Genomic DNA, 25,139 nt, shown 5'->3' on the forward strand with positions numbered 1-25,139 from the left:
GATGGCGGTGCTTTCCCGGCCTGTGCCTCTTGCATGACAGCCAACATATCTTTCTTTAACACCGGAAATAACACTTGATATACCTCAAGAGGCAATTTATCTGGTCTTGCCAATTTCCCTCGAGCCAGTGAACCCACTGCCTCCTCTAGCTGTTCCATTGTTATCTACATGTCAAGTGCTTTCTGTTTCTCTAGCCCTAGTTTTGATAAATCTACTTTCTGTAAGAAAGCCTATATATCTTGCTCATTCTTTCCTCATGAGAATATATTTCTTTATAAAATGCATGAAATATTTCTAATATACCTTCCATACTTTCTGCCATATTTCCAGCTGAATCCCTTATTGCATTTATCTTCTGTAGAGAGTGTTTAACCCGCAATCTTGGTGCCAGACATTGCCCTGTGGTTTCGCCAAATTCATATCTTTCCTCTTTATATGTCTTATATTGGTAGGTAATATCCTTACTCCAGACCTGGTTAATTTTGGCCTTACAGCAGGCTATCTTTGGTTGTATTCCCTTATCTCAACCCTCTTCCTTATTTCCTGAACAAGTTCCTGTTCCGTCCTTCTGAGATCATCCAGAAGCCCTCGCATAATACCCTGGTGTTGCTTCCTCTTGCCCCATCCATAGCTAATTGCCTTTCCTTGCAATCTGGCCTTCATTTCATCACACATCTTAGCTGTTGAAGTTGAACCCCTATTAATTTCTAAAAACACCAAACTTTCATAGGCTCTACATAAAAACTATTCAGCAAGATCTTCCTATTAAACGTAGAAGGTCTTCTCGCCCTCTTTTGAACACCTATCTTTACATCTAATAACAACGGGCCATGATCCGCCATAATCCTGGGCCATATCTGCATTTTTGCTCCTACCATATATTGTCTTGACATAAAAACATAATCGAGTCTTACTAGCTTATGGTGTGGATGCGAATACAAATTATATCCCGGATCCATACCATTTAGGGTAGACCACGCATAAACCAATCCATGATCAAAGATAAGCTGCCATAATGCTTTAAAAACCTTAGGTTTCCTACCAACATACTTTTTCTTACTATAATCCCATTCTTGCCCTTCCACATGTATATTAAAATCTCCACATAAATTCAATGGAGTGACCTACACCACTAGCTCAACATTCAATCCTGCTATTGTTTTTGCTTCATCAAAGTTTGAGCCATAGACCGTACTTATGACAACCTTCACCCCATCTATAACACATTCTGCAATAGCCCACCTCCCAAGGTTATCTGCCTTGGCCTTTCCAATCATACCTCGTCTGTGTCTAACCATTATTGCCACACCCCTGTTCATAACAGACTGCTGGGATGATACTACAAGACTAAATACCAACTCTTTCTTCACCATACGTCTACCCCAGGGTATATGTGTTTCCTTTGTACATCCAATATCAGGTATCATTAACCGCAAATCAGCTGCAATACTTTGTCTTTTACTATTATTATTCAGACAACAAACATTAACTGAACACACCCGTAGCCCACCATCCCTCATTATATCTGCCATATCTTATAAGGTAACCTGCCAGTATATACACCATAACGTTACCATCAATAAAGCAACTAAAAAATGTCCTGTTTTTATCATCATGGATTGAATGTTTACCTCCCCCATTCCCTTCCTCCCGACCCCATCCCCATTCCCACACCCACACCCCTCACTCAATGCCACCCTTGTGTCCCAGCAACCCCACTCCCCCTCCTCCCGTTCCCCTTTATGTAGGCAATAGGGCCCGTGGCCCTTGTGATGGATAGTGATTTAACGACGCTGTGTTACCCCATCCTTCCCACATTTTCCTGGCTTACTTATAGTCATAACTAAACATTTACTATATTACACGGAGACATAAGTTACTTCCTTAACCTATAATACCACAATCTAATACATCTTCATATGTCCGCCATGCATCATAACTTCAAAGCCAGAATATAAACAAAACCCTCAATATATAGCCAAAGGTCCACTTAAATAGACAACAACTACTCTTTCACTTGCACCTCTGAAATAAAGAAGCGTGTTTGACCCTTAGAGATTACTTAAAGTGTGGCAGGATTCAACAAAAAGGCTTGTTCCCCCTTTCCCTGAAAGGGAGTGATCAACTGACGTAGCTGCCACCTTTTCTCTACCGTTTAATGACAATGGTCGGGACTTAAAAGAAACAATTGTCTACCCTTCCCCACCCTCTTTCTATCAGGCCGTGCAAGATCGTATATAGACTGAAGCACCCAAAAATTGTTCAGACAAATCAAAATTGCCTGTGGTCTTAAGTCTGATTGTCCAGCTTTTGCCGCCCGCTATTTGAATGGGAACATGTGTGCCCTTTGCACTTCATTAGCCCAATTCCACCCTGTCAATTCGGAAAAATCCTCTGTGAATAACTCTACCACAGATTTGCTGAGATCCTGCCCCTCAATCCCCTCAGGTACCCCTACAATTCTGAGATTATTCCTCCGAAGTCTATCTCCAAGTCCACAAGCTTAGAGTTTATGTCATCTCTATGCAGACATATAACTTTTGTGACCACCTTCTGTGCCACCATTTCATCCTCTAGTGTAAAGATTCTTGCCTCTGCCTCATTCAACCTCTTAGTAAACTCTTTACACGTTTTTGCAATCCATCTGACTGTATTTTGAAGTTTGCGACATGACGTATGAGTTTTTGTATTCTCTGTACGTATCTCAACCCTATGATCTGAGATACATTGATAAATTAACTCCAAAGAAATCTCATAGTCTGGCTTTTCTACTGTTTCATCATCAGATTTAAGAGCTTCAGAGGTCGTCTCAACTGAGGAGGTGAAATCCCTCCTCAAGTTCTAAGCTGCTGGCGCTAGTGCGGCAGCAGATGGCGCTAGTGTGAGCACTCTTCCTCCCAGCCGCCACACCACACTCCACGTGCAGGAGCTCTGACTGCCAGCAATCAGCGATCGGCTAGCTGACCTGACCTGGAATGGACTCACTCCTGGCAGATGTCTGCAGCGGTCTCGACGGCGTCCGAATTCGAGCTCCGGACACCCAGCGTGAGACCTGTTGCAAACAAGGGTCGGACGGCTGCTATTATTGCTGATTGGACCCGAGAGTGCCGTAAGCTGCTAGGCAGCGGTGGCAGTGCCGGTGAGGAGGTGCCCGAGGTATCGTGTTGGAAGAACCGCGGGAGAGAGCGCAGGATGACTACCCATGGACAAAAGACCTACAAACTGAAGGCAGCAGTAACCCAAGAGGAGACAGAGAAGGACAAAATGGAGAAAACTGCAGAAAAAATGGCCCCTCCTCCCAAAGGTGAAAGGAATGCAGGGACCAGTAAAAAAACATGGGGAGGCCAGGAGGAGCAAACTTGGTAAAAGAGAATGCAGCGGGAGGTGCTGGGGGCACCCCATCTATCGCCAAACACTTTACTGTCCTCAAGCTGCCGTCTATACCTACCTCTACCACCACCTCCACCTCCACCTCTACTGACTTAAGGTCACCTGCTGGGGGTAACTCAGATAACCCAAAGCAACCTGGCCGACTGAATCTAGAGCTAGGGGCCACACAACTGAATGACCCAATCTCACAGGTAGCCATGGATGATTCTGGTGAAGGGGCCATTGCGAGTGAGACAGAGCTGGCTCAGGAACCTACTACCTGTGCCCAAGACACTGCCACTGCCATGGCTGCCCTTGACTATGAAGGTGCAGAAAAGACTCCCCGGGGGGAAAGAGGGGCTGAGGAAAGAGGGGCTGAGTATCCGAGCATTAGACCGTCAGATCCACAGACCCCAGACCTAGTGGTTGAGAATTTCTTCTCTGGCTCAGATGGATCCATGTCTGGAACAGGAAATGAGTCCCTCAGTTCAACAGAAAGCAGCAAGTCTGAAGAAAAAGAATCCAACCCCACATCTAGAATCATCCCCAAAAAAAGGCAAGGAGTAAAAGACATAGCCAACTGAAGTGGGACTATTCTGATTCATATGGGCAACTGCCTGAGGGGGCCTCTACTCTTCAACATGAAGCAAGCCCGCAGCTAATCGTTGAAAACCTGATGGAGCCCTCCTTGACCTTTATTCTCTATTCCATCAAACAGTCCCAGGAAGACACTTTACCAGACAGTCTTGCCTCCAAGAGAGCGTCCAAAAAAACTTCATGGCGGCATCAGGAGATTAGATAGGATTTGCATTGATATTGGCGATCGGGTATCAATGGTCGAAGTACGGATGGAGACCCTTGAAACAGAAGTATCTCAAGTAAAGGAACAAGGAGCTTCCCACGAGGCCTGCCTCACTGACTTAATGTCTAAATTAGAGGAACAAGAAGGCTACAGAGAAACAACCAGAGGTTGTTGGGGATACCGGAAGGTGTGGAGGGTGAGGACCCCAGAGGATACAGCATCAAACTACTCCGGGCCGCCTTCCCATCACAAACTAACTGGAACTGGTACCAGGAGGTCCAAAGGGCACATCGCTTCCCTTTTAATCTGAAACAGAGACAAGATGGCAATAACTTTGGAAATGGGAAACCTAGGGTATATTTAGTTTTTTGGGGGAATTTTCTTGTGAGACAACTGGTATATGACCGGGCCAGGCCCAACTCCCAAAAAGAAGTAGACGGAATAAAATTTTTCTCCAAGCCAGACTTCTGCCATGCAACAGTTGAGCGCAGATGGCGACTGCGCCAAATGATAACTCCCCTACAGCAACAAGGGGCTCAAGTATTTATAATGAACACAGCAAGATTGAAAGTAATACATGAAGAATCGACTCAGGTTTTCCTATCTGAAATTAAAGCTGGAGAGAACCTAGAAGATATTGCGGGAAGGGGAAAAAATAATGAGGCATGAAGCTAAAGCTCCTGATATGGATGGATGTCGTTACAACGCGATGTTTTACATCGCAGTACTTTACGACGCATGTTTTACAACGCAAGTCGTTACCAAGACTTGTGTTGTTGGGGGCTGGATAGTGACTAGTTTAATTTACTATTCCAACTCCAGTCCCCGTGGATAGTAGGGAAGGAGCTGGATAGTAAATTAAACTATTTTCTATCCTGGAGCGCCCCCCAGCAAAATTCATTGTTACAACTTGCGTTGTAAAAGTTGCGTCGTAAGGGAACTGCGGTGTAACATTCGCGTTGTGAAGGATGTTCCCCTCCTGATATGGACTACTCAAATTTAATGCGATGGGGGTCTTAACTGTTTTCTCTAACTAAACACTTTTTTGTTTTCTTCCTTTCATTTTTCCTTTTTTAAGATTATTTTCATTTTTTTCACTTCATTGGGAGGTCAGACTATCCTAATCTCGCTGACCAGCGGATAAAATACTGAGTGGGCCGGCGGCTGGGGACTCACATTTGATCACCATCGCTCAGGGTTTCCCGGACTGCTAATTCTTGGGGTGGTGGAGGGAGGGAAGAGGGGTCCGTAACAAATGCATTGGGGCCAAAAGTTAAAATGTCGGTTTTGCTTAAAAATGGTGGTTTAACACCCTAGGAAAAATAACACTCTCAGTGATTGGCAGAAGAGCAGGACATGGGGGGGAGGGTGTGGGGCCGAAGGGGGCTGGGGGGTTGGGTAGGGGGAGGGGGTCGGGGATAAGGGGGGAGCCAATTATGTATGGGTCAATCAGAGGGAGAAACAACTAAAAAAAACTTTTTGCTCTTTACCCGAGGAAATAGAAACAAACAGTAGAAATGGGCTATGGTCCCTGACAGCAGGTTATATTTAAAATAAGATAATGTATACACCAAACAAACTTAGATTTGTTTCGATAAATATTTGTGGCCTGAACGATCCTCTGAAGAGACAAAATCACTAAGGCACTATGATTAATGGGGGGCGGACATAGTATGTCTCCAAAAGACCCACATCGAAGGGGGCCAGAAATCCTTGCTGAATTCCTTAGGATTTAAAATTGTTGGGGTAACCTCACAAGGCGCTTTGGGGGTGGAGGGAGTTGGGATCTTGGTCCGGAAAACATTACCTCTAGTAGTGAATCAGGTAAAATCTGACTCAGTAGGGAGATGGGTGATTGTAAGGTGCTCTCTTCCTTCTAATCTTGCTTTTACAATTTGTTCTATTATACAAGTAATTTAGATGACCCAGGTGCAATTAATTGCATAAATGAAGAACTAGCACATTGGCCGCTCCCGGTAATCTTATGTGGCGACCTAAATTTAAATCTGCCTAGTACCTGGGAGTCTGATAAATCCTGGAGCTACAGAGGAAGGAAATCTACAGTTTTCCGGGCAGTGCTCAACTTGATAAACACCCAAGGCTTAAAAGATGTTTGGGCCCACCTGAAACCTGATCAAAATGGTTTCACTTTTTTTCAGCCCCTCATATATCGCTGGCAAGGCTTGACTATTTTTTTGTCTCATCTTCACTAACTCATGATTGTCGCATTGATACGGCCCCCGACTACTGTCGGATCATAACTCTCTCATTTTAAATCTAGAGGGCTGGGTCGATCACGGGCCAAGCTCAAACTGGACATTTGGGAAGGCACTGTTTTATGACAATAACTATCGAGAATATATGACGGGCTCGGTATGGGAGTTCATGAACATAAATGTCAAGACAGCATCAACAATGGTGGTCTGGGATACTCTAAAGGCAGGCATAAGGGGGGGGAGACACTCAGTTTCTCAATCAGGAAGGAGAAAATACAAGTTAATCTTTTACTAAAGCAAATGATAGATGCCAAAAAAAAACTAATACAGACGGTTCAGGCAAGAACAGGAATAGAAGAGGCACAGACAATGGTATCAGTCACTAAATCGGAGATAGGGACTGTCTTAGCAGAGAAAATAGCTGCCTAATGGGCATCGTCGAGAGAAAAACTCAATGTATCGAGTGAACGTATCGGTCACTAGTTAGCCATCTCTACTAGACACCATCTCCTCAATTCAAACAGACACTGAGGGGATAACCACCGACCCCCAAAAAATAGAGGAGGCTTTCAGGAAATTTTACGAGAAACTATACCTTGAAGAGATGGTAAGGTCTATTGAATGTAGAGAAATCAGGATTAGTGATTATTTAGAGACAAAACCAATAGCTAAACTTAATACTGACAAACATGATATAATGTACATTCCTCCAGTTTGGGAGGAGATCTCAGCTGCATTAGCTAGTCTCCCAGATGGTAAAGCTTCTGGCATGGATAGCATTCTGGTTGAATTTTATAAAGTTTTCTCACAACAAATAAAAGACCTTTTCACTGACGTAGTAAGCTCTATCTTTGACGGGGCCTCACCACTGAACTCTTGGTCATCTGCTAAAATTGTAATATTTCCTAAAAAAGATAAATCACCCCATGCGATGTAATCATACAGACCCATAAGGTTAATTAATACCCACTCTAAAATTTTCTCCACAGTTATTGCCTCTAGATTATCCTCAAACATCGAACCACTAGTCTCTAGCTGGCAACATGGGTTTATCCCGAAAAAGGGCAATGCCGATCATGTCCGCCGGACCATTACTCTATTCGATGCCGCAAAAGTGACAGGAGACTCAATCTCATTAATCCTTCTGGACGCTGAAAAAGCGTTTGATCAGGTCTCCTGGCAATTTCTGTGGGCTGTCATGCGGCGGATTAGCTTCAGTCCCAGGAAAGTTCAGGCACTACAGGCACTATATCAAAACCCTACAGCTAGAATATTAATTAATGAACACCTGTCAGAGAAAATAAAGATATCACGAGGAACGAGTAAGGGGTGCCCCTGCTCCCCTCTACTTTTTGCCCTTTACATCAACCCTTTGATTAAAAGAATTGAACTAAACTTCGTAATTTCACCAATGAGCAGGTTTCGTATTGACACAAAGATCATGGCCTATGCCGATGACTTAGCCATAATAACATCTGAATCTAAATCGGATATAAAGGCCCTGGAGCAAGAAGCCAAAGAATTTGAAATTATTTCAGGATATACCCTTAATAAAACAAAAACGAGGTTTGTTATAAATGAGAAAATAATTTGGGCAGATGACAGAGTCACCAAGAAAACAAAATATTTAGGGGTCAAGATAGTCTCCAATTTAGACTTATTAGTTAAAGAAAATCTGACCCCGCTGGCAGCTGAAATGAAGAAGTCACTCTGAAAAATGAATAACTTACATCTCACAATAGTAGGGAGATTTAACGTTTTCCCAAGTTACTTTAGTTTTTTCAGACAATCCCGCTAGATTTTAACAACCACATGCTCCGAATTTCTGAACAAATTTTTTCTCAGTTCATTTGGGCCTACTCACAGCAGAGAAGGGCTTTCAATCTTCTTTCTCTACCCAGAGACAGAGGAGGGTAGGCTCTTCCCAATTTAAAATTATATTATTGGGCTGCTGCTCTGCAATACAGCTCCAAACTATTGCACGATGATTGTATCCTAAGCTCATCAGGACTGCCTTCTCCTTACTTTTTACTCTTAGGGGAAAGTGTTAGGGGCTGCCTCTTGCGTCAGCTGGAACTTAGCTACTACAATCGAGCTAGATTTTAAACATTGATTAGTGCTTATCAGGTTTTTTTAACATTCACAAATCGCTTGGACTGGCTAAATTAAACTATTATACCCCTATCAGAAATATTGATAATCTACCATTAATCTTTAAAAATGCATACGTTCAACAGTGGTATCTGGCTGGCATTTTTAGACTAGGAGATTTGATTACCACTGATAGTATTCGACCATTTGAAGATCTGAAAACCCGCTATAAATTGAACAACAACCAGATATTTCAGTATCAAGCCATTGCCAGATATCTAACAAATAAAACCGGGGGATCAGCAGGGTTCACAAGGATAGACCTATTAGATAAATTGCTTGGTTCTAATTCACCAAGGATAGGAAGCATATATTACATGCTAAATGAACGACTACCCGATGAATTAAACAAAATCGATGCGAAATGGCAGCTGAAACTAAATGTCCCACCTAATACCTTCTGTGAAGCTTTGGGCCTCGCGCAAACATAGCTGCTATCACCTAAATTGCAAGCATAATTCTATAAAACAGGTTATTTTTTATATATAACTCCTAGCAGGATTGCTAAATGTGCTACGGGCTGTGGAACTACTTGCCTGCGCTGTGCGGAAGATAGTACGGATTCCGTGCACATGTTTGTTACATGCCCAAAGCTAGAGACATTATTCAAAGAAGTAAAACGGTTTCTAAGCAGAGTTCTTCTATTAGATATCCAACTCACACCAACCATTATCATGTTAGGACTATATGATTCGATTAATCTTAAGAAAGGGGCTGCATTACTGATTGCTGCAAGGACCTTCCTCCGGATATGTATTGCTACGTATTGGAAAGATCTGAACCCTCCTTCTTTTGGCAAATGGCAAGCTAGACTGCTGGCCACCTATAAACTAGAGAAGGCAATTTATGCAAAAATGTGCAAAAAAAAACGGACTAGTGGTCTGGGACCTCCCGGCCAGATCGCTCAATACCCTGAATACTCAGGAATTACAGTAAATGTACTGTGCCACTATTATGTTATGATATTATGATATTATGACTCCCTCTTTACGCTTCCTCTTCCCCATTTCCCGTCCACCGCCTTCCTTCTTGGGCTTGCCCTCTCCTCTCCTTACCCCCCTTTGGTGCCCATCCTCTACCCCCTCTGCCCCCTCTACTCCCTGTCTCTGTTTGTTTTCCTGTTAATCCAGCTTCTGCTCTTTTCTAAAATAGGATGTTTTTCTCTGTCTAAAGAATGTAAAATATATTTTTATTATTAATTGACTGTTTTCCACTGCTTGTAAATATAATTAGTATTGTTAAAATTTTTGGACCCGGGGTGGGAGGTGGGGGGACGATGTCTGGTGAAGAATTAATTGACTTTGTAATCCTTTGGTAAAGGTTAAAATAAAAAAAACATTAAAAATAGGTAAACAAGTTCTAAGCTGCTTCTGGCCACTCCCACTCCTTATTGGACCCCTGTTTATGCACCATCGTTACTTCCAAATTTTCATCTTCAAAATGTTTACTATTTAAGTCACTGTGAGAGCTCATTACTGATCCCTCCAAAAAAGCAGATTTAAGTCCTAATTTACAATCATTATCATCTGATAAATCCGAATGATCTCTCCTGAGTCACTCTCCCTCCTAGTAGCTTCAGCATATAGTCCAGTCTCAGCTTCTAGTGGTCTATTCTCCTCTTGAGGCTCCGTTGTCATCAACCTTAGCTCTGTCACTGCCAGTAATTCTCCTGAATCTAGGCCAGTGTCTATGCCTCTTTGTTTGGTCTTTCCTTGTCGCTGCTTGGCTTCCTTTTCCACTAGTTTCTGCTCTACAATCTCATTATCTACTTCTATTTCTTCTATTGCAGCCTTAGACACTTGCAGAGTTGGTTGCTTTTTTTTGATTGTTGATAAGAATAGCTGGGGTATTTTTTTACCCCCCTGTCCCTTGCAACAAACTCTCAGTGCACTCTTCTGCTCCTTCCAGTGCCCCCTTTGCATTGAGTCCAACAAAAGCCGCCCTAGTCACAGCTTCATTAACCACTTTGGTTTTCCCTCCACTGGCCATTTTGGGAGGTATATCGACACCTAGCAGCACTGAGTACCTATTGCCACTGCCTACCAAGCCTAAATCACTAACTCAGCTTTTCATTAGAGTCAAGGTTAAACCAAGGATGTGACCCCACTCGGCCGTCCCCGTATCCAAAACCTCCACCTGCCTCACTGCTTTCAAGCTCCTCTACAGCGGTTTGTCCCACTGCTGGTTACTTACGCCCCCTTCCTCCAGGTCCACCATTTACAGTTCTCAGGCGTGTACAGCAGCCTCTGTCTCCTTACTGCCACTGCCTTCAAATACCACGCCGCCATCCTGACTCCGCCGCTTCCGCCGCTTTCAGCGAACCTAGTCACACCACCAGTTTCCCCACTTTTCAATTCCTCACTGCCTCTACCGCACACCGATGCACTCTTCCTGCAGCCCTGCAGTCCTGCAGATGCTGTGCCGCTGACGGTTCCTTCAAACGATGGACTGGGGAGATCAGAGAGGAGGTGGCCATGTTGGAAGGGAGTGTGTGTGTAAGGTACGAAAAATGTACAGGCACAGAATATAGTGTACTGACAGCGTGAATGTACAAAGGAACAGTGAAACATCAATGCCAGCGGGCGTTTATAGAAAGCTGCTAAATTCAATACGGTCATTAAGGCCGTACGGTTTCATCGCTTGGAGTCTATATATCCAGGCAGCCTCTCGTTGTAAAAGTCTTTTGTTGTTGTCAAGTCCCTCTTGTTTTTTCACAATTTCAAGGACCAAGAATTTCATCTGTGCTACATTGTGATGAACGTCATTAAAGTGTGTTGCAAGACAGGATTTTAGGTTTTTAGTGCGAATATTTGACTTGTGTTCGTTAAGACAAACTTTTATTTTCCGAGTAGTTTTGCCCACGTAGATCATGCCACATGGGCATTTGAGGAGGTAAATGAGATTCATTGAATCGCATGTAGCGTTGACCTTCAATTTTATTTGGAAACCTCGCATGGGGTGGTTGATGATGTTGCCTTTAATGGTATTGTTACAGTTGTTACAGTTAAGGCACGGACGTGTGCCAGTGTAAGATGATGGTTCTGTAGGTTATTTAGATAGAATTTCTTTCAAGTTTATAGACCTGGTGTAGGCGAAAATCGGAGGTTTTTCAAACATGTTCCCAAAGTCAGGTTCGGACGACAGTATTCGCCAATGTTTAAGAATGATGCTTTTGTAAGTCTTGCTAGACGTAGAATATTTAGAAACTAATACAGTTCTTTTGTCATCTTTTTTGGTGGAACCTGTTAAGGCTTCCTGGCGAGTGATGATGGTTGCTCTGGTGGTTGCTTCAGTGATGATGTCTTGTGGATAGCCTCTTTGTAAGAACCTATTCGCCATTTCATCCATTTGTGTTTTACATTTTTCTGGATTAGAGACAATTCGTTTGACGCGTAGCATCTGGCTGAAGGGTAAGTTTCTCTTGAGAGAATTCTGGTGGAAGCTTGTGTGGTGGACTGTATTGTTACGGTCAGTGATTTTACGGAACAGGTCTGTTTCCAATCCATTTTCGGTGAGTTTGATCACAACATCTAGGAAGGTGATGGTATGTTCATCTATGTTCCATGTGAGGGTTATTCGATTGTCTTTAGTGTTGAGGTCACACAAGGCTGACTCAAGGTTCTCTCGAGTGTCTCTCCAAATTAGGAATAAATCGTCAATGTAACAAACATAAAGTTTCAGGTTGTTTGACCATTTAGGATCCACTTAAATGTAGTTTGATTTAAATTCTGACATGTAGATGTTAGCATAGGTCGGTGCTGCACAATTGCCCATAGACATGCCGGACATCTGAAGGTACCACTGTTGGTTGTGTGTGAAGTAGCTATGGTATAAAGTGAATACCATAAGTTCCATCAGGAAGATCTGTAAAGGGAGGGTTATGTTGCTGTTCATGAGGGCTTTTTCTATGACTTCAATTCCACCGCCATGTGGAATGGATGTGTAAAGGCTTTTAACGTCAGCTATGCAGAAAATGATGGACTCTTCAGGGTCGATGTTTATGTCTGCCAGTTTTTTGAGGAAGTTGGTGGTATCTTTGATGTAACTGTTGAGACCAGTTACGATTGGTTGTAGGTGGCGATCAAGAAATTTGCCAATCGATTCATGAAGAGACCCTCTCGTAGACACAATGGGTCGAAACGGGGGGTCCACAGGGTCTTTATGAATTTTGGGTAGCATGGTTATAGTCGGACTTTTGGGATGTTCAACAATGAGATATTTTTTAGTTTGATCGTCGATGGTGCCATCTTCATATGCTTTAGTCACAAATTCTGTGAGTTCAAGTTTGTATTGATCAGTGGGATTATTCCGCAATAACATGTAGGTGGTTGGGTCAGTGATGTGTTCCATAATTTTGGCATCGTACATGCTGGTGTTGAGAATGACGATGGCGCCGCCCTTATCTGCTTTTACGCATTTGATGGTTTTATTACTGGCAATTCTTTGAAGAGTGGTTTTATCCTTCATGGTGATGTTTTGTTTGGATTTTTGGGAAAAATTGATTTTCGAGATGTCCTGTCTGACGAGTGTCTCAAACGTGTCTATGCTTTTATGGCTACATGGTGGCATGTATGAGCTAGTTGTTTTTAAGCCAAGTAATTGGTCGGTTTTCGGTTCAGTGGATGGTGGAAGTACATTGTATTGGCAAGGTCTGTATGACTCTCCCGAGGTTATACTGGAGAGTTTTTCTTTCGTTTGTGTCACTTACTTTAGTGGTTGCGTTGATGCAAGATGGCTGCCCCCTTGGATGCCTATAGTCTCTCTTTCGTTTGTGGTCGTATTGTTTGATAGCGCTTCGTATGTAGCGTGGCTTTGGCTATGCTTCGCGGGCTGCGCTGGGGGGAATTTGAAGTTGGCTCACTTATTTGCTGTGTTTTTGTGCTCATCCTGCCCCTTTTGCGCACAATATCTGCACCCGTATATGTTGGCAGTTTCTCTTTCGTTTGAAGGCGTGTTAGTTAAGTGTGGGCTCCTATGCCGCCTGAGTTCGGCTCTCTGGTTTGACCGTCGGCGTGCGCTCGCTCTTTGTTTCTTGAGTCTACCAGTTCGTTCTGTTTCGTGCTTTGCCCCACCCCCTTGTGCAAGATGGCTGCCCCCGTGGGTTCTGGTAGTTTCTCTTTTGTTTGTTGGTGCGATGTTGGGGGTGCTTAGCCATTTCTAGTCACTTCTGACGACTTCTTTCAGTGCAGTGCAGTTTCCGATTGATATTTCAAAGGTTGTTTCCTAGTTTTCCCTGCTCTGCTCGCTTTAAGGTCTGTTTTTCATTCCGTTGTGTTATATGCTTTGCCCCGCCCCTTTGTTCAAAATGGCTGCCCCTGTGGATGCTGGTAGTTTCTCTTTCATTTGTTGGCACGATTTTGGGGGTGCTTAGCCGTTTCTAGTCGCTTCTGATGACTTCTTACAGTGCAGTGCAGTTTCCGATTGATATTTCGATGGTTGTTTCCTAGTTTTCCCCGCTCTGCTCGCTATAAAGTCTATTTTTTATCCTGTTGTGTTTCGTGATTTGTCCCGCCCCTTTGTGCAAGATGGCTGCCCCCACGATTGCTGGTAGTTTCTCTTTCGTTTGTTGGCGGAATGTTGGGGGTGCTTAGTAGCGTGGTTTTGGTTGTGCTTCTAAGGGCTGCGCCGGGGGTCGCATTGGGGGAGGTTTGTCACTGACCTCGTCGGTGTGAGTTCTCACTTGGCGACTGCTCGTCGCGCCGCTTCACTTCGCTTCGAGGTTCGTCTCATTTCACCGCGGCCATCTTGCCTGCCAGGGTCGGTCCTCTCATTCCTGTTATCTTGCTTTATTTTCTGTATTTTTGGTCGTTACTTGTCGTTTCTGTTGACTTCTTTCAGTGCAGTGTAGTTTCCGATTGATATTTCGATGGTTGTTTTCTAGTTTCCACTGCTCTGCTCGCTTTAAGGTCTGTTTTTCATCCCGAGGTGTAGCAGAGCTCTGGACTCAGGCAACTCTTCCCATTGCCGTCCAAGCCACGCCCCAATTACAGTGACTTATAATAAATACACATTTTGACAATGGAAACACACTTTCTAGGGAACTCATATCCTCTCTTACAGGCATCAGCCCAACCCTTCAAAATGTCGATCGTAAAGCCTCCAGCCCCTGGTCAGAGGCAATATCCATCAGAAAGCCTCCGAACCCTGGCCGTAGACTTTCCAACTGACATTGTAGGTTTAAATTACGACCACCGTATTATGATGACGGTGGTTGGAGTTTAAACTGGTGAGGGAAATCTGACACGAGTCCTACAGACTTAAGGTGCCAGTCAGCCAGTCAGAAAGCCCTCATGATCCCTTAAGGATGGCTTTCACACAGTCAGGATTATGATGCTGGTTTTGGACAGCCGATCCATTTTGGCCTTCCCCGACATGGATTGACTGTCAGAAACTGATTTTGGGGGGTCCCTAGCAGGACCCCCTTCCTCCCTGGCACTCTGCATTTAGCCTTGGGAGGCACCTATGGTGTCCACCTCAACATCCCTGCACCAAGTGACAGGCACCGTGAGGTGCCTGGAACACAGTGCAGGGATGTTTAAAAACTTCAATTTTTCAATGTGAGCTTGTGCTGTGGGTGGTTCTATTTGAAAAATGCAAGTTTGCAACAGTACCATGTGTGGTTGCATCCAAATAATACGGTTGGAACCGCCAACCTGAGGTAGGTCGGTTCTCAATCCGCAATGGTGTCGGTTGGAGGCAACTCCGATCGACATCGTAATAGGGCCTTATTATTTATCATATTATCATTCATTGGTTATTTTAAATAGATGATACATTTCTGAGATCCCAATGGAAATTAATGACTCAGAGGCCAAAACAAATGACATGAATTAACATTACACAACCCATTTTCCACAAGTTGCTTAGTCAAAAAAAGAAAACATTTTGCAACATCATCACTATAGAACAAATCAACATCAAGCAGGTTGTTACCATTTTAATTATATTAGAGATGTTACAAAATTCTGCGTTCAAAATGAAAAAAAATATTTGCAACATCAACATTATTTACATAAAAACATCAACAAAACATGTTGCATAATCCAGAAACAATAAATATTTGGCAACCAACATCGAGCCATAGTCCAAACATATTCTGTAATTAAAGAGGAACGTGAGCACAGGGAAAAAAAGAAAGAAAGAAAGGGTGATCTATGGTGTGGATCATATAACACAACCCCTCTCCGATAACTATACAAGAGGTGGCATGATTTAATTTTCCAGATCGCACGCAATGGTTGAAATGATTCAAAATACAACTCAACCTAAATAGTGATTAATATACCTGGAATATTCAATAATATTTTTATCAGAACCTCATAATTTTACCTACATGTTGCACCGCTCCAGAAGCCATCTGACAAAGTCATCAGGGAACAGACTTGTTTTAAATCAATGACAGACATTTAATTCCACATGTACCATTATTCCATGCCCTCATACGACATAAATCTACACCATCCCAAGGTCACCTGTACTGGCAGTCTCAATCTGAGGCGTGTTCTTATGGCTGCTTCAAACAAAACAGTCCCCGAATTCAGTAAACAAGAGTCCAGATTCACAAATCTTTTACCTCTGATAAAATAAAGCTGAATCAAAACAGAGAAGCTATATTATGAGTGAACTATCAATAAGACTTTTAGTTGTTGAACAAACATAATAAATAGCGTGTTAAACTTGTATGGATGCGCACTCTCATAATGCTCCAACTTTTCACTAATTACTATAGCACCATCGAAATGCTTTGCAAACGAAACCGCACTAGACAAAACCATCATTTTTAAACCATACGACGGCCTATCAGGTTGACTTCAACACAACTGAAAACACTTGAAAGATGCTTACCTCTGGCAAAGGACTGCCAAGACTCAGCAAGGTGAGTAAATACAGGAAGAAAACTCACCGGGCAATCTAATAAATGAGATGCTGCCTAACAGAAAAGAAAAAGTAAAGTGAAAATAATAAATGAAGGTGAATATAAATCCCCCAGATAACAAAAGTAATGCATCCAAACTCCAGGTACTGCTTCCAATGACATTTTCATACTTCAATCCATCTCGTTAGGCGCCTGTAATATGCTTACCACTAAGGAGAGACTGCAAAGATTTGGCAATGTGAGTAAATAAAAGAAGAAAAACTCACCAACGACCGAATTGTTGCCGCAAGGCCATAAGGAATGAAACAAGCATGTGCAATGCAATCGGTTTCACATTTGTGAAAGTTAGAGCTCTTGGCATTGATAATGACAATGTTTTTTACTTTTTTTATGCAGTGGAGTAATGATATTTGCATTGTTCTGTTGCCATACGGGTGACCTTGCGGCGCAGGAGAACCAGAAAATGGGAAATATGTTTTGATCGAGGGGAGACAAAAGTAATGTGCCTAGTACCAGCATTTTGGAAATAGCAAACACTCATAGGGAATACAAGATTACGTAAAGCATGTGAAATGTAAGCAGGAACTAGATTATTACCTTAATGCTTCTACACTTAATATTCAAATATCATTGAGTGTTTTTGCCTAAAGAGTTAAGAACGTGACTACAGGGCTGGAAAGGACCTATTTTAATGCCCATTGCTTATATCCGTACAAAACGTAAGTAGTATGGTTTAAAAAGACCACATCCCTGAACACTGAGTCACGGTGCACATTTTATTAACTAAAATAAGGAAAACCGCTTATAAGGATCACATTAAACGTGTTACACTTTACGCATCAACCAGGTATTGTAGTATATTTAGGAATGGTGCACATCCCCCCCATGGAAAATAATGTTCAAAGAAAGAGGAGAAAACAAAAGTAGCGCTTCACTGGCAAACTCTACAAAGTGGTTCTAATGTGTGTGGTTGTGTTTAAAACCACTCTGTATTACCTTATTTAGTTGTTTTTTTGTTTCCTATTTTGAATCCTTTTTTACTCTCCGCACTGAGGCTGCTTTTTGGAATAGAACAATGTCAGAAAAAGACGCTATTTGGAGCCAAAGTGTTTTTGTTTTTTTAAATCGGTTTCACAGTGGAACAAATAAAAGAAAGAGAGGGTAAGAGCTGTTCGTTGAAGTCATGGTTTTTAGCAAGTGAGGAGGAGTGAGATGGACAAAACAAGGGAATAAAAGGAAGAAAGAGAGAAGGAGGTGGGTGCAGCGGCCAGAGGGCAGAGCAGAAGTGAACACTCTAGGGAGGTGGGCGGTGTAAGATGAGTTTGGATCTTTCCATTCCAAAACTGCACTTTTGAATAGAAAAATGGCTCAAAAAGACAGGATTTGCAGCCAAAGTTTTTTTTCTGAATCCATTTCACAGGGAACAAATTAATATATGAGAGGAAAGAGAGGGTAAGAGTCGTTTGTTGAAGTCTTATTTTTCAGCAAGTGAGGAGGAGCGAGACAGAGTCAGAAAGAGGGAGGATAAGTGGAAGAGGAAGAAAGCGAGATGAGGAGGGGCAAAGGCAGAGCAGGAGAAGTGTTGATTGTTTAAAGAAGGAAGAGAAAACAAAAATAACGCTTCACTGGCAAACTATGTAAAGTGGCATTACATTGTTGGGTTGTAAATAAAAGCAATTTGGCCACTTTTCATATTTTGAATCTTCTTTTTTTCTCTCTGTTCTGAGGCTGCACTTTGGAATAGAAAAATGTCATGAAAAGATGGCATTTGCAGCCAAACTGTTTCTTTCCTTTTTTTAATCCAGTTCATGGGAGAACAGATCAAAAAAAGGAGAGTAAAGAGAGGGTAACCCTTTTTTGAAGTCATGTTTTTCAGCAAGTGAGCAGAGGAGCAAACCTAATGGCATCAGATGTCCTCATTGGAAAATGTTAGTAGGTGAGCTGCCACTTTGGAACTGGAGAACTGGTGATCAAATGAAATGCTCCAATACCTTACGGTCGGGTCCATGCTACCACAGCAATACATAGAAAATAACAGGAAGGATGTGCCTCCATTATTGAGCATATACACCGAAGGGCTCCCAATTGTTTATGCCAGATTGTAAAGTGAAATTAAACACTGCTTCATATTAGTGCACAGAGCAGTAACACACTGATTATAATACAAAAGTTCTCGTTGGAAAATGTTAGCTCGGTTAGCTGCCGCTTTGGAACTGGTGCTTACGTAAATGGCTTCAATACCTTCCAGTCGGGTTCACAGAACAACTGCGAAAAAAACAAGAAGGGACAGGCCAGCATAAAAAAACAGGCACTGCCTCCTCCTGTGGGACAACTAAAAGGAACCATTAGTAAATTCACCATGGGAAGGGTGGCCCACACAAAGGGGGGATCATTGTAGTAATAGACAAATGAAAATTGCACAGAAAATAACCAATTGCCATTGATGGGTGTGCCAAAACCCCAAGAAGAGATATATCATGTCTTGCAGACAGCGCATGCACTCTCTAGGCTCGACCTAAAAAGAGAAAACAAATAAAACAACCAAAAATGACACAGTGAATACATCTAAACTACGGGTATTACTTCCAATACCATTATCCTTCTGTGACACAACCAGTTAAGCACAGCTGGGTGACTCTACCAACAGGCAGTGCTGGCAAACACCTACTAAAATTAAACAATTATGTCTTTAAGAGGGGGTAATACATAAAAGCAAGTATAGGTTACATTTTTATATTGAACTAATATATCATATCAAACTACTCTAATACACAATTGCTTAATTGATTTTTGCCATTCACTCCATCTTAAACATAATATGCATGCCTCTTAAGAAATCAATCAGACAATTCTGATAAAGCCCAAGATTATCCAAAGCAAGTCCAATGAAAACCAACTAAAGGAGGCAATGAAAAAACAGATTCAGCAGAGAAATTGAAACAAACTTAAATCAACCTATCCAAGCTCATGCCTGCAGACAAAAAACACAAAATTCCACATGCCAACATCGTAGACAGTCATTAAAATACAATGTATCCCCCTTCGGGGTTTCCCCAGACAGAACAGGTTCAAGGAAAAAGCAGCTAAAAGCAGCAGCTGAAAAAAACATATTGGGTGGAGTGATTGAAACATCCTTGTATCAACCCATTCAAGCTCTACAAGATGGTACATAAGGGATCGTTTGATGGCAATTCGTGAAATTGAAGATTTTGATTTGAAGAGAGAGACAGATGTTCTGGTGACTCTTGATATCATTAGTCTTTACACAAATGTCCTTCAGCATCAATCTCTAAATGTCATCAATACTATATTAGCAAAGAGACTGCATCCCCATCATATGCTCACCAAGTTTGTTGTAGAAGAAGCCAAATTTACATTGTCCAAGGCTTTTTTCTTGGTAGAGAATAGGTTTTACCAACAGGTTAATGAGTGCTGTGTGTGCACCGAACACAACAATTATCTAACTTGTGTAGTCTGAAGAATGTTTTGTCTATGATAATATGATAACCCCTATGGTCACTGTGTTTGCAAATGGTTGTAATACATTAACAATATATTTATGATACGGACGGGCAATAAGGAATCGCTGGATTCCTGTTTTGGCAAGAGAAAGCTGATTGAGAGGACTTGTAATTCACTATAACATCTAGTGAGAATGAAATACATTTCCCGGACTTGTTATTTAGGGTGGAACATGATAAACCTTGTACCAGTCTTTTTAATAAATAGACAGAAATTTACGATTTCACTATAGCAGTGCACGCCCTAGAGAACTTAGGGACAATCCTACTTTTGCAAAGTACCTCTGTGTTCAGATTCCGTTAAAGAGGCTGAGAATTTATCAAACAAACTCAGAGCATGATGTGGGATATCTAAAGAAAATAATTTGAATTGTTCTTAAGAATGCCTGGTATAATGCCCTGATTATTTACTGATCATCTGTATTACTCTTCGTCTTATACATTCTCGACCCAGTCCTTAACCATGAGGTTAGTTAACCAATTCCACAATACTTCCTGTAACAACAGGCCTCTGAGCTAAAGACCACTGCCACTGGGAGGGTTGGTTGTTTATGAATGACTGGGTCGGGGACGAGTAGGACTAAGCGTAATTAAAATTACCGGCAAGTTATCAAGGCTTTACCTCTACATCCCTAGTCCTCGACCCAGTCCTTAAATATGAGGTGTGCGGAAGCAGTGTATAGGTCTTTTGATAAATTACAATCAGGAGATAGGAGACATGATGCACCACCAAGTGATTTAATGTCAAGAATCCCATGAGCAATAACAATCAGTAAATATCAGTCAACCATTAAGCTAATACTGATTCTAATACACCAGAGCAGAAATTCTGGTGTCCATGCAAAAGTTCATGCAGCCTGCAATGCTTTGCAAAAGTGTGCTCTGAAGGCCAAGTTTCAGCCCTACAAATCTCTCCCAAAGGGACACCTTGAATTTCAGCACAAGAAGCAGTTAGACTCCTAATGGACCGGCCCTGCAGGGCAGCAGGTTTAGGAAAAATGGAGCTGGTCTATACCAAGGTGATAGTCTCTTTGATCCAATGACAAAACGTGATCTTGGTTGCCTTCTTTCCCTTCCCTGTAATGCCACACTTGACAAACAGAGAATTAGATTCCTATAGTCTTTGGACCTGTCCAGGTAAACGAAGAGAACATGCTTATCATCCAACAAATGCAACCTACATTCCTCTGCAGAAGAAGGGTTGGAAGGATGAATCAGGACAAAGAACCACATCATCATCAAGAAAAGAAAGAAAGGGAGGATGACAGAGCAAAGCAGACAGTTAACCCAACCAAAAGTGACAGCCACCAAGAAAAAGACCTTAAAGAAATGAAATTAAGATCCAAGATATGGACAGAAAATGTGATATTTGCCCTAAGTAATTGGTACAGTAGTTGGCTAAATGTCAATACGACATGTCAACATATTGGTTGTGTGCACTCAGACAATATGTTGATAGATCAATTAGGCATCATGTTTTGGACATAACATGCAGCATCATATGCTGGACAATATTTGAACATGTTAAAGTGATACAAATATATGTTCCGAAAATGAGGTCAATCACAATAAAATAATCATATGGCACTTAGCCAACTAGGGCACCCATTATCAAGGGCAAATATCAAATTAATTGTGCATATATATGTAGCCATGTTCATGAGGAAATCATTGATCAACTGCATAATATGGCTCACAATATCTTTGGAATAATCGTTTGTACAAAATGAAAAAAGTAAAAATCACCCAACTGTGTCTAAGACTTCACATGTTTTGTGAATTCTACTCGGACATGGAAGAAGTTCTTGCTGCCCATTCTGAGGGAGCCTGGGTTTTTACAGGTCAGGTCAGCCCTCCTGTATTTACAATTGCTAAGTAGTCCCGCACTGTATTTTATGTTGCAAGTTTTTTAATGGCTGGTGTGCGGATTAAGAACAAGAGTATATATGCCCCATCTATTTCAGCCTGACTCAGATTGAACCTTTTTTGGATCAATGGTATTAACGTATTATCAAATTGAAACTGATATTTTGTTTTTGTTATTTTTGATGAATTTTGAACAACATTTTTAGGTTATTTTTAACATGTATAATTATTGTTGTTTATGTTATATGATTATAACTGTACCTGTGTCTTGCGGTCGCCAGTAGGTAGTTATAGTTAGGACCTAGTTTATATAGGAAATCCACAACATTCTATTTGGAATAACTTTGGCGCTGGTGGACGAATCTTCGCAAATTTCTCCAAGAAAATTGCCTGCTCCGCTCCGCTCCTTCTCTGAAAGTTTGGGGGTGATACATCAAGTGGGGGCCGAGAAAAAAGGGGGGTCCCAAAACGTGTTTTCCCCATGCAATTTTCCATAGGGACTTTTAGCCAGGGCTACAGCCCAAATGGCTGAATGTAATTACACCAAATTTGGCAGAGAGGTAGAGTTCGGTTTGCAGATTGTGCTTTTCGTTAAATGGTGTAAATCTGTTCAGTAGTTCCTGAGAAAATCAAAAGTAAAATTGTAGCAATATCTAGAGACGAAGTACAGCACGCGTACCGAAATCCGTACAATTACTAGTACGAGCTGCATGCTGATTGGATATCAACTGTCTGTCAACACTCCAAACCAGGAAGTGTTGGCAGCCATCTTGTGCCTCGGTAGTCACAAGAAAACAGTAAAACAAAGTTGAAAAATAAGGAAAGGGGGCAGGGTAGAAACATGTTGACCCTCTAGGCCTGCTCAGGGGGTCCCACATGGATCTTTAGGTGCAAAAAAGTATTTTTTTTTTTAAATAAAAAAAACGCGTTGTACGCGTATTGTACTTGTACGAGGTGGAAAAGCAAAACAAAATAGAAGTTCGTTTTATTCTTAATTAGCTCCCATGGGGGGCCAAATCCCGGGGCAATTTTTTTCTCTAATGGGGGCTTGGAAGTGTCCAACAGGAACAAAAGAATGAAAAAAAAGTAATGCCGAGGACAGCGATGCTCCTGCTTCCTGCGTTTTATCAGGTAAATAGACTGTTTCCCATAACACAAAATGTTATTGCAATAAATGTATAGAATTTTAACTTGAGCAACATCAGGATGAATTTGTGGGTATGGACTGCTTGCTGAAAATGCTGGTGCAGCAGCTCGAGCAAAGCTGTTGGGGTGTAAGTTCTTCACTTGTCGCTATATATTTGCTGTGCCAAAGGAGTATTTTTGAGATGGATCACCCCTTGAAAGAGTTTGGAAAATTTTACAGGTTACTTTTGGAGCATTAACCTTTTTTTGCACATCTGGAAAAGTAAAAATCTGCCAAATTCTTTCCTCTTTTTTGGAGGTTCTTCAGGAAATAAATATTCCTCTGAAGAATGGCTGGAAGATGAGTCCATTGCTGTTATTATGATAAACTTTGTTCTATTTGACAAGATTCTCAGAAGAGATCCTTCTTCTTAGAAAGTCAAAGTAGAATTATTAAAATGGGACGGAATTTTCAACGGTTGTAATAGGAAGTGTTATGAACCAATCAAATCTCTTCTTTTAAAGAAACATGGCTTTGCGTACGCTTACGCTGTGATTACGGTGTTCTTATGATGCGAGTACGCATGACGTTTCACCGCGATTTGTGTCATTGCTTTTAAAAGTAATATAGGATTATTGGAATTTAAAAATTTATTTTTTCATAATTATCCTAGATAATGTCTTCTGTTAATATGTTCAATGAATACATAAATATATGTGTTTAAACAATTAAAAACATTCGCGTCTTTGCGTACGGGGCGCCGCACATGATATCACACAAAAGCTTTGATGCGACATGTAACGTGAAAGCTTATTCGTAGCGTATGCTGGGAATGATTAGCAGTACAAACTATGGTGCGATCACTCTCTCACTGTCAAATTAGAGCACAGGGCGCTATGAGAATGGTTAGAAGTGGTCACTCATTGGAGATCCGATTCAGCTGTGTGGCTTATGCAGGGTATCATAACGTTACTTTTTAGCCTGTTTAAGTTTGAGATTTGCATGAAATACTATGCTATAGGCAGATATGGATCTTTAGGCAGCGCTTATCTGTATGAAGCTTGGTTATTATCATTTACATATAGGTGCCTGAGGGAGGGAAAAGAAGTCTATGTGAATGGCGAGGATTGCACAATAGCACCAGATCACTCCTTAATTTGTGGACACATACAATTGCATGGCTCTTGTAATCAAGATTCGCCTAATTTGGCCTGAGTTTTGAAAGGCACTCTGACACCTGCTGTCATACCAACGTTCAGTTTACTGGAAACGTGAATTATTTCATTTTAAATAATGCAGATTATTGTGCAATGTTAGCAGGCATCGCTTACATGATTACGGTAACTGAGCGTATGGTTTGCTATCAAAAAGTTGTGTTTACTCCTCTGCATGGGAAGCTGGATGTTTCCATCTGGCCATCGATTATGACCTTGAAAGAAGAGTCAACATAATGAGCCTTATTAGAGCCCTATTGTCTCAAAAAGAAGTCGCTCTTACATCTGCTAGAGAAACATTTGTCCTTCATGTAGCAAACAGAAGTGCTACAGAAGTGTATGATTTATTAAATACAGACGTGCCTCTGTATTTTGGGGAGTTATTTCAGAGTATCTTTAATGCGTCCTTGACTTCGGGGTTACCTTACTTTATTAAAGTTAGAAGCAGTTGCCTTGTGACTCCTTTTCAAAGTATATTTGGTGTCTTGTTTGCATTTTTTCATTCGATGTTTTCCAGCATCTTTGGTGAATTCCGCTTAAAACTCGCATTAGTTGCCAGTGTGCTTTTATTAATATGTTTACTTAAATATGGATGCACATCCTGCAGCAAACGACAATATGTCCCGGCTGTTGCTGCTCCGCAACCGAATGCTTAGTTATTACGGAGCAATGTCTCTGGCTACATTGAGTGCAGCTTATGGATTATCATTTTGATTTTCCTTTTTTACATGCTTTCAACCTGTCTCCATTGCCTGAGCTGCGATTTCGACCGGGCCCTGGATTTGTGTCTCTGCAGTACAGTGTCTCCCAACGTGGATTATGACCAGCTGATGAGCCCCTTAGTGGTTCATGACTTACTCTGTTCTGGGGGTGGGATTATGGCCTTAGCAGCGATACATGGAATAATGGGACGTTGGAATGTTTTTGCAGCAGCGCATGACTTCTTGGCACGCAGTTACATTGAAGATGACCCGAGTTTTCCTCTGATGGTGATAGAG

The 25,139-nt window shown here is 41.8% G+C and overlaps 1 protein-coding gene across 5 annotated transcripts in view; it reads right to left on the reverse strand.

Moving 5' to 3' along the window:
• TASL (TLR adaptor interacting with endolysosomal SLC15A4) overlaps nt 1-25,139 on the reverse strand; it is an 863,480-nt gene that overhangs the window by 32,547 nt on the left and 805,794 nt on the right. For 2 of the 5 annotated variants that reach the window (XM_086934519.1, XM_086934520.1), the window contains exon 3: nt 18,639-18,679. The exons of 2 other annotated variants lie outside the window; for them this stretch is intronic. The gene's annotated coding sequence lies outside the window, so the exon portion shown is untranslated. Of the gene's footprint in view, nt 1-16,383; nt 17,399-18,638; nt 18,680-25,139 lie in introns of those variants that run through there. One more of the 5 variants, XM_086934521.1, reaches the window with a different exon arrangement.

This window comes from Lissotriton vulgaris, chromosome 8 (genome assembly GCF_964263255.1).
Source record: "Lissotriton vulgaris chromosome 8, aLisVul1.2, whole genome shotgun sequence".
Taxonomy (NCBI): Eukaryota; Metazoa; Chordata; class Amphibia; order Caudata; family Salamandridae; genus Lissotriton; species Lissotriton vulgaris.